General features: G+C 35.0%; 1 long non-coding RNA gene across 1 annotated transcript; it reads left to right on the top strand.

Annotated features, from left to right (window-relative positions):
- The first annotated feature begins 316 nt into the window (after positions 1-316).
- LOC104233537 (uncharacterized) lies at positions 317-8,227 on the top strand. Its single transcript, XR_712664.1, has 4 exons — positions 317-469; positions 582-654; positions 5,581-5,626; positions 7,978-8,227. It is a non-coding gene; the product is annotated as an uncharacterized lncRNA (long non-coding RNA).
- The last annotated feature ends 3,065 nt before the right edge of the window (positions 8,228-11,292 follow it).

The raw sequence follows: 11,292 nt of genomic DNA, 5'->3' as shown, positions 1-11,292 counted from the left end.
ACCTATTCTGCGGTCGCATAATGCGCCACAGAACCTCCATTACTACAAAAAAGGTCTTTGGCGGTAATTATTTAGCTGTAATAAGGTAATTATCGCTAATGAATTATTTAAGCTGAAATATTAGCAGCTCATGATCAATAGCCAGTAAAAGATATTCTTTTACCGATAATAAAAAAATTACCGCTAAAAAGCACTAATTGAAATTAACTTTTTTATTATGTTAACTTTTCCTCATACAAAAAAATTCCTTCCAATTTTTTTGGACAAGAAATTACATTCCCTCCGATTAGAAAAAAACAGGAAAACATATTCTCTTCAAAATTAAAGACGTACGCCAGTCGCCAATTTAAAGGTGAGGCACGCCGTAGCAAAACCTACATGCTTAACAATAATGTTGCAACAATCTCTGCTAGTCCGCCCTGCCACGGTCTCCGACCATCCCCAAGTAACTTCTGTTCTTACCCAGCAGGTTTCTTGAAATCGATTTACAATTGATTTTGGGTTGATGTTGCTCGAATATGCTCAATCGTCGCTGTCAATCTTCTCTTTCTCATCCGTTTCCAACTTCTCTTTTCGTGTAGGTTTCAAGATTGTTGCAGAAATAATTCTTCTCCTTTAATTTCTTGTCTATCGGCAAAAATTTCTGCTTACCAGGTACCAATTTCTAATTTTGATATCAAACTATGGTGTTTTGGGATTTGTGAAAGTATAGCTTTTTTGTGTTTGCTAAGTTTTTTGTGATATCTGCCTTCTGTTAGATTGATAGTTGATTGATTGAATTGATTCTTCCTCTGTTACTCTATTGTTGTTTATTTGTCTGCTGCTTTTTTGTTGTTTACTCTGATTGATAGTTGGCTGTGATATTTGCTGCCTTTTTTGTGTTTACAATTTCTGTTTTCTTGTCTTTGAATTGGTTCCTCTGTATTTTTCTAAGGTACTACTAGGCGGAACTAAGCAAATAAGATTCTGGGTTGTGGCCTCTCTATTTTTTGCCTTTTTTTAATCTTTCTTGAACCCTGCCCTTCCTGCTCATCTGAATTATTTTGGTCAGCGGACATGATTCTTTGTAAGAATCTGTTTGTTCTTGTTTTTGGCTTGAAAGAGGAATATGCATGAATCCCCAAATTTAGGTGTAAATGAGTATAATTTGCAAGAATATGTTTAATCTAGTATTTCTTCTACAGATTGGAGGAGGATTAATTTTTTAATCCCTAAATTCAGGAAATCACAGGAAGAGTATTACAGATATTAGATATTAGATCAATTTTATATCTCCATGAAATGCTTGCCTTTCATTCTGTGGAGTCTCTAGTATAGACGCTTCATATATAGTGACCAAGTGCTAGCGATAAGTCTCAAGAACTGGTGTTATTTTAGCATTCTAGATAAATACACTACATGGCTAAGCTCTAAATTATAGGATACCAACAATGCATCCTAACAATACAAGTATGGCAGTCCACTGCCGAAATATCCTTTTAGGCGTTGGATATTCCGTTAAAAATTTTAAGTGTATACACTTTATTTCTTTCTTGTCATGTTTGGTTTAAGTAGTCTTTAACTGAAACTTTAGATGGATAATTTTTTTTAAAATAATACACTAGGCAAGTGCCTAGGGCTAGTTTTTATGAATATCTAAAGCAAAACAAGCAAAAGTAGTGTAGAGTCTTACAAGATGTAAAGACATATGCTAAGGTAATTACATAGCCCCTATTACCAGAACTGAGCAAGGAATACTCAATCCTAATAGTACATTCTGAACTAATTAACCAATGATAAAGAAATATAATAATGTAGTAAGGTTCTTGAATAAAAACTAGCACTAAGCATGCCATGATAGAATCTGTATAACTCATTGCCCAGTAACTCTGTCTTCCGTGCATAATGTAGATCATGATCTATCCCATAATGTGTCCACCCTGCTGCATATAGTGAAGGAAAAGGCATAGAAGCAGAGCAGGTATCATGTAGGCGCTCGCACAAGCAGTTATTAGCATAGCATTTGTTGTAGGTGTAGTACTTGGCCTCCAGTTTTTGTATACATTTTCTGCTTGTAATCTTGATGTCTCAGCAGATACATCATACATGAAGGTATGATGTCCCTAACTGTAGATGTAGCTCGAATTTCTCCCATGTTGTATCCAAAATGTCCGCAATCATTGTCGAATAGGTGATCACGTCCTGTTTGCCATGAAGATCGAGTGTTCCCCAGCAGTATCTTTATGTAAAATTTATGTGGCACCATTCTTGGGATGTAGTATGAACAAAGTGAACTGGGTAATGACTTCCCAATACCTTCATTGTTCCCATTTTTAGATGCCATAAATATGAACATGTCACGTACCAAAAACTAGGCAGCCATCGCGTGTATATCCAAGAATAATTATTCCTTATTTGTACCTTCACATTAGAGGAGCTCATGCTTAGTATAGGGACTGGTGTTTAGGTAGTACTTCTTGATGACAACCCTTCGAAATTTGAAGGTCTAGCAATCACTTTCATTCCCTTGAACACCGGTGCATCTCCATGTTATCATGCTTATGCTTACCAGTGACATCCCTTCATGGGAATGAGCACATAGTCCTGATACCACCCATAAAAGTTTAGTCACATGGTAAGGCATGTTTACAGTAGTTTTTCCTGCAAAAAAGAACACTATGTTAGTCAAAAAACAACATACTATGATCTCCTCCCTAAGGTTCGATCACAATATTCAATATGATCTCCTCTCCTCCTTCTATTTTCTATCTCCATTATCCCTAGTTCTTGGCAGCCCTCACCCTCAAATATGGCATTGCAACTTGTCATTGTTGACAATTTTTTTACCATGTGTGGGCAGTTGTGCAAATTCCTCTGCTTCAATATCCCCCAGTAAAGAGCATAGTTAGCAATATAGTCTGCCAAACTATTGCCCTCTCTCAATATATGCGATATATTAACAGTACACTTCTGCATTACTTTCTTGATCTCCTCCACATGATTAGCAATATTCCAAGGAGAAATCCATAGTCCTTCCAGTACATTCTTCAACAGTAACGAGTCAATTTATAGCATCACTTGGACATATTGGTGTTCAACACAGAATATCAAGGCTTCCAAGATAGCCAATGCCTCTGCCTCATTGTTTATTGTCTCATGTATTTCTTTCCCTCTTGTATAATGTGCATCTCCTTCTTCATCCCTCAACACAAAACCTATGGAACTTCTTCCTGGGTTCCTCGAGATGTTCCATCTATATTTACTTTGATCCACCCTGGGCTAGGAAACTCCCATGTCACCTTAGTCACCTTCAAAGCTGGAGTGTACATCTCCAATTTTTTACTTAAATCTGGCCATTTGTGGGGGATATTTTTCATGCTAGATTTCCTTAATTTAACAAGAGATTGTAAAGTAGTGGAAACTTGGTATATGACTCTACTGATAGTCACCACATCGCCATATTTATAGCTATTTCGTCTTTTCGACAGCTCCCAAATGATGATCGTTGGCAGTGCTTGCAAAATAGGTTGAAATCTTGTTATAGTGTCTTTTTTATAGTTATTCATCGCAGTTATAGCCATATTTATAGCTATTCATCGCAATCATAGTGTCTGTTAATTATTTATAATATAAACTAACTTATATTCCGTTTAGCTCTAGAACTAGATAAATTGATTCTTAATGAACAAAAGAGTTATAAAAAGGAATATTCAGACTAGAACTAGATAAATTAATTCTTAATGAACAAAAGAGTTATAAAAGGAATATTCACATAACTGATAAACGTGAAAAAAGATGCAGAAGACCACCAGGAAAATAAAATGACACTAACAAATTAAACTGATCAGTACTTGACAAACTACATACTCTACTTCTGCAATAACTATTTTCCCCTAGCACACGTCTTCGACCTCAATGCAACAGCACAGAACAAGTTAACAGAATACCGAATAATAGAGAGACTCACTCTTCAAGCATCCAATAACTTCGCCTCTGAAAGTTCTCGTTGTCCTCCCCATGGGTATAGTAACTTTGAAGAACATCATTGCTTCCTTCTATATTTCATGTAGTTCTTTCACAGCTTTACCATCCTCCTTTCTCCACTGGTGACCATCTTCACAGAAATATGGTAGTAATTTCCGATCAAATAGATACAAGGAGCCGCCTGGAGGTCTATGTGGATAACTTCACATATTGAAGTCATTGGAGGTTTACATCCCGGTAGGCTCCTTTTCCTTCCCCTAGTAAAAGAATAAGGGGATCTGGTTTTGGTTAAGCGAGCATAGTCTTTGATTTTGAGAGAGTTTCCTGCAAGGGATCATTACCATTTGTGGAATGTACATGGATAGATGTCCTTTTTACTCTTTTAAGTTCTATCGACACTACATATTGTGATGTTTCAATTAGTTAAGTGACCAGGTATAATCCACGTCACTGTCAGTATTTCGTTTCATTGTTGTATTTTTTTGCTTTAAGATCAATCTTGTTCGGCTTAGCTTGTGTGTACCTCTACTAATCCACCAGACAATCTATCCAGCCCACTAGTGCAGGTTGTCAAGATAGCCGTGGTCACCCCTGGTGGAGCAGATGTCTCACACCAAGTGTTGTAGCTGGAATTCGAACTTGTGATCTCCAAGTTGTTACTCCCATGCCTGAACCACTATATTGTCACCTTGTGGATGCTCTATTTGTCTAGAGCATTCAAGTGATTTTCCTCTGGCTTTCCTAGGTTGGACCGTTGGAGCGTAAGTACCTCCAAAATAAAACCATTTATGGTTGTCTCTGTGCCATTGAAGAAAAAAAGATCTTATCTCTTGCTGTAAATACACCAAACACAGTTCCAAAAGTAACTCCAAGACTCCTACTTCTTGTGTTGCACATTCGACAGTATGAGGTGCTACTGTATATTTAGTAATTTCCTCACTCTTCAAGATCTCTTTTGGGGTTGATTATGCCTTGGAAGTTTTGGCTCTAGCAAAGAGAGAAATGTTCTGTAGGGGCTTACCAAAACAAATAAATAAATAAAATTCCTCTAGGTAAATACTCCATGACCAAGTTGTGGTACTATTGGCTTATTAGAAGGCTAGAGTTTTCCTCAGATAATTACATCCTCCTTCATTTGTGGGGCTTAGTACTCATCCATTCCGTTTTACTTGTCCCGTTTACTAAAAATGCTTGTTTCAAAATATTTGTTGTTTCAGGAAAACGGGAGAGAATTGATTCTTTTTTTTAAAAACTTTATCCTTACTCTAATAAATTAGGAGAGAGATTAATGTGCTGAAAGGAATAGTAACAAATTGATATCGAAGAATACAAAGGAGGAAGTTAATGTTTTTCTTTAGGGCTGTGCAAAAGGCAAAAAGCAAGTAAAAGAGAATGGAGGGAGTATATTCTCTAGCTCATATTTTAGTGCAAGGGCTTTTGAAAACAATTCTTGTACTTCATAGATATAGACAATGGTCATTCTTATGGTTGAAATCCTATACTTTCTAGAGAAAAAGATTGAAGGTGGAGATATTAAAAAGATATCCAGTGTTCTTAGTATTGATTTGCTCCTTTGTAGAATTTAACATAGCTACTGCTCTTGATTTGCTTTTACAGACCGATGGAGCACATCGTCCTTGTGCATTATAGAGAAGTAAAAGAGGTATTTCCTCTTTTACTCATTAGTTTAATCATTTGGTGCTTTCTGTATGTTGTTCTGGGTTTAGTTGTTTGTTAATTCTCTGATTATGCACTTAATATCTATCTTCTGTTTTACATAGTCCCGCATAATATATCTCTACATGCATCTATCGGTGTTCTCTACATTATAACTTTTAGAAGGGGTTTCTATGTGTTTTCTGGCAAACGTGATGGATTCATTGTATTCTTGTTCCTAGACCCTGATTTGAGAAGCAAATTATTAGGGTAGAGGAAAGGGAAATATGAGTTAAATGTCGTCAATAACTCTCATGAATATTAGTAGTACTCCTCAATTTCATATTATATGACTGTGTTTGACTAGAATGGGAGTTTCATATAATAATTGACATGTGTATGATGCTAGGGGTAGAGGAAGAAATTATTAAGTATGGTTGAAAAGTAAGTTTGATAGAGAAAATATCACATCAAAGTTCAAAATTTTGAGTATTTAAACAAATTGAATTTTTTGAAGTTGTGAAAATTGTGTAGAATAATATTATTAATGGATCGTCTAACATTTTGAGACTTCCTGGATAGAAAAAAATGTCATATAACTAGAAACAAGATTTGTATGATCAGGAAAGGAGGATTTCATTCTCAGTAGACATCGTATTACTATTTTAAGGCGTGCACCCAATTTACTTGTATTATTCTGTATAGTTATTAGTCAGTCAATCTTAAAAACAACACAACATGCTATTGAAGATCAGGAGCAGTGGTCAATAACAGGAAATTGTTACAGATCTCTTCCTTCGTTTCTTTTCTAATTTTATTGTCTCTTCTGTTGAGTCTACGGTCTCCCGAAAACCGCCTCTCTACCCTTTCAGGGTAGGGGTAAGGTGTGCATACATTCTACCGTCCCCAGACCCCACTAATAGGATTTTACTAGGTATGTTGTTGTTGTTGTAAAAATAGAGTATATATCTTGAGAGTCAACAAATAGGAGTAGTAAGTTTTGAAAGTTTTAAAATATATGATATATGGTTCTTCTATAAATTATAAGTTTAATAATTCTATTCTAAAAAAGTTTTATGAACCAATATGTGAAAACTATAGAAGAGTGTGATAAGATATGTCAAGACTAGCATTTTCTTTGTCACCACATTCTGCTGCTGATGTTGATGTTAATGATGCTCTCAATAACTGATAAATCTTTTTTAAATAACTACAGTAGTTTAGTTAAGACATCATGGATAGTAACGTAAATTCAACTACTGCAATAAATGATAGACTGAAGTGACTCTTGACCTCACAATATAACCCTTTTTCATGCACAAAATCCTTTTCCCTTAGAAATTCCTTATGAAACAGACAAGAGTTGAGGCTTTTCTTGTTTTGTTTTGCTGCATTATGAGATCTCTTTACTCTAAACTCTTCTGAAATATCAAATAAACATGTTCTAGGAAAACTTTTAGCTTGGGCAGTGTTTTGACAGCACAAAAATTGAGGTTCGCAGAAGATCTACAGCTTCTTCATAAGTGAAATCCATTGCTTACCCTGCCATTAAAGCATTCAACTCCATACCAACCCTTGCATGCTTGAGAACTTTGTGTCCATGAAACTAATAAGGAACTGCTTTGGTTTTGGAGAGTTGCTTTCCATTTTAGGAGGGCAGTTGCTTCCTTAGTAGAAGCAAAAGTAACTGTGAAGAGGTAGGAAAGAGCGAAAAAATGAAGTAAAGAAAATAATTTGGAGCCTATTTTTCCTTGTGATTGAGGTGTTGACCACCCTAAACCATTCAGCAACTTCTTAGCTGGAGTGCATTCAGAAGTTACGCTCTCACCAAGAGATAATTTTCTAGCATATGTTCCTGGACCGCTTCGTGAGGATTCCCCTAAGGATTCCCACTGAATCATGAAATTTCAGGAATGAACACAAAAAGGAAATGGGTATACAAGGAATAAAATGTAGTTCTTCCTTTTCATAAGTAATATTTTATTGATGCCAAAACAATACTAAGGTGGTTCTGGGAAGAAAAATACATAGTTCTATACTACTATCATTAAAAGCTATTGAGTCTTGTTCAGAATCAAGTCCCTTCTAATGCAGCTTTAAGTTGAAGTAATAGATCCCTTTTCAATACTCAATTTATCTAGGAGCTACGCTAGCTTTGTATATCTTATATTTGTTAGATTGATTGCCAAGTCTTGCATAAATTTCATATGTTTTTGCTTTCTACATTGGTCTGATAATCTCTGTTTTGCATTCTTCTTTTATTTAGTGATTTCTAGTAGAAGAAGATTTGCTTGCTTATGCGTATATCTACAGTGCTCACATATTTCATCTATTGACATAGTTATTTTATAATTTCAGGTTATACAGTCTTATGATTGAAAATTTAGCGGCTCAAAGATTTCAATATGATGAAGAGTTGCAAATATTACTTGAAGATTATTATTCGTTGCAATTAGTCATATAATGACATTAGTTATTTACTTCAAACAATATATGTTTTTTTTAAGTTATTGTGATATTAATATTTTGGATTAGTACTTTCTTTTGTTTGTTAAAATTTTATGAGATACATTATGTTTTTATGAATTAATATTAGTATGTTTTGTTATTTGGAACCGTGTTTGAATCAATATATTAGCTATTATTAATGGTGGCTAAACTATTGCTATTATAGCTTGTGACATTTAGCGCAAATTTAACAGGACATATCGATTATAAAAATGGACGATAAAAGGATAAATTGTGATGTCTCTACTAAGGATATTGTAGCCGTTATAATTGCTGCTAAAGATGACTTTTAGTGGCAATTTAATTGAATTTGCTAGCCATTAAAATGGATGCTAAAGGGCATATTAATACATTTTTAGAAGGGATATTATAGCCATTCTAATTGTCACAAACATTTACCACTAAAGGTATGAACTTTTAGCGACAACTTTTTTTGAATTTAGTGCCTATAAAAATGGACACTAAAAAAGAGTTAGTAGCCGTTTTAGTTTGGATTTAGCAGCCATCATAATTGTCGCAAACAATTGTCGTTAAAGCAAATTATAATTAGTGGCAATAAGTCATACCTTTACTAACTTTTGTGATAAATGCCACTAAAGGCTTTAGCGACCCTGGCTTCAACGGCTAAAGATCAATGGACGGTAAATGATATAGCGGCTATTGTTATTGCCGCTAATTTTCTTTTTTATTGCCGCTACATCCACTTTTTGTTGTAGTGCTCCCTCCAAAAATATTTCCAAGATGAATCTGCGATCGGTATGCAGCCCGCGAAATCGTTGTGCGGCCGCATAATGGACCGCGAATAAAATTTTCTCAAGTTTCTGCTTCACTCTGTGGCCATTCTACGGCCCGCAGAGTGATTATACGGCTGCATAATGGGCCGCAGAGATGCCTTCTTCTGCCAACATTTTCCTTTAACACATAAGTCCATCTCGGCACCACGAAATTTCGTATTTTATGTAAAATTTTATGGGGCCTTACAAGTATATTTTGATTGATTTACACGTTGTTTGACTAGTTTCGAAATATTTGGCTATGAGTTGAGGTGTTAAAGCGGTGTTGGAGTCAGTTATGGAACTTCAGAGTGGGCTAAGTCTCCTGTCTAACCTTGTCAGGGAGAAACTACTCCTAAGTGATGTAATTATTATGTGCTACTAGTTGTGGGTGCTATGTACGCACAGGGTGACGAGAGTCCGTATGTAGCTAATGCATGTTTATGTCCAGGTAGACTTAGGACTTTATCATGTAATATTTGAATTATTTGAACTCATTCTGGTGGCTTAATTAATTTAATTTATAATTAAAATTGATTTAGAATTATATGTATATATTAGGCCGAGCCTTATCACCTTGAGTTGTTGGCAAGTTATTTGAGAAATGGTAAAGGTTATATTCACTTTGTATTCATATACAGTATTGTAAGCACGTATCTCGTAATTCGTTAATTTTCTTCCTTTCTTATGGAGCAGGCTGAATGTCTCGGCACTATAATAGATGCATCTATGGTTCGTGCCGCTCGACCCTTAACAGTGTACACATTATTCTGGATCGGGTCGAACGACCTCGGTATAATCGTGCGTTATTTCGCTGACAGTTCGAATATTCATGAGGTTATCCTTCCTCGGATGCCTGGCATTTTATATGGTATTTTGTTATCCGTTTGATACTGCCACTTGATATATCTGAGCTTTTGAGGTAGAATACAAAACTGGAAAATTCATACCTTTAAAAGAAATTTATGAAAGATTATGTAACTTACAGATTTACCCCATTATTGTTGTATGCTTCATATGTGTTTATGATTTATTCTATTGCTTTATTGGATCTCTAGTAAGTGTCGATGTCGATCCCTCGTTACTATTTCTCCAGGGTTAGGTTAGATACTTACTGGGTACGCGTTGATTTACATACTCATGCTACACTTCTGCACTAAATGTGTAGGATCTGACAGGTTCAATTTGTGGTTATCTTGGCCCGTAGGCATAACTGCTGAGGAGACTTTATGGTGAGCTGCATTTCAGGCTACGCATCGTAGCCCACAGAGTCTCCATCGTACTATTAAATCTATCCTGTCTTAGTTACATTCTGGACAGATGTTGTATTATTATCGTACTCCTTAGCTAATGCTCATAGACTTGTGACACCGGGTTTTGGGATATTCTAGATGTTGAGGTAAGTTTACTTAGCATTTACACACTTTTATTATCTATTCTATTTAAAGTGTAAGTTTCCATGATTTTAATGCGTTGATTTCTTTATCTAATAAAATGCACAATTTTGAAAATAATAAAATGTGTAATCAAGTAGGTAGTTCACTGTTGGCTTGCCTAACGATGACGTTGAGCACCATCACGGCCTATAGTGAGTTTTGGGTCGTGAAAACGCAGACCTTACCCCTATCCCGATGGAGTAGAGAGGCAATTTCTGAAAGACTCTCGGCTCAAGAAGACCAAACTTTGGAAAGTTACAAGGAAAGCCAAAGATGGGAGGTGAAATGCAATATCTCTAACTACTGGGTAAATTACTGTTATAAAGACAAACATGAAGGGAGGTGTTTGAAACTATTATTTCCTACTAGAGTAGTTCAAAAGCTTAGCAAATTAGGGGTGTGACCAAAAGAAAAAGAGAGAAAAACTAATTGCGAGAGTATTACTTGGTAGAGCATTTTTTAAGTTTATAGTGTATTTGTCGGAGACGAAAAGAAATTTTAAAGAATTAAGATATTACTTTCTTTTTATCGAATTATTTCTTTGAGTTATAACTCAAAAAAAATCAAATGACAAGATTTTAAAAGGTACATTGTATGTCGAAGCTTATTTCCTTCAAATAAACTTCTTGTCAGATTTAAATTAATATCAAAATTATTAGTAAATATCATTCTTCACATCACTCTAAACATTTGTCTTTGAATATATTTTCTACTCCTCTGATATATTTATATATTAGAGTCATCATTATTTTAAAAAAAAATCTGCAGAAAAAAAAAATTAACACAATTTTTTTTTTAAAAAATGTGCAGAAAAAAGGAGCGGAATTCTTCTTTTTTTTTTTTTAAGTTTAGGTTAAAGTTGCAATTATCACAATTTTAACTAATATTTCACATATTTGATTCAATGTTACTTGAATAATGTGGATGCACTTCAAAACTAAAATGATAAAAATAGT

Source organism: Nicotiana sylvestris, chromosome 5 (genome assembly GCF_000393655.2).
Source record: "Nicotiana sylvestris chromosome 5, ASM39365v2, whole genome shotgun sequence".
NCBI classification, from domain to species: Eukaryota; Viridiplantae; Streptophyta; class Magnoliopsida; order Solanales; family Solanaceae; genus Nicotiana; species Nicotiana sylvestris.
Note: the sequence above shows the minus strand (reverse complement) of the source record. Positions and strands in the feature narration are given on the sequence as shown.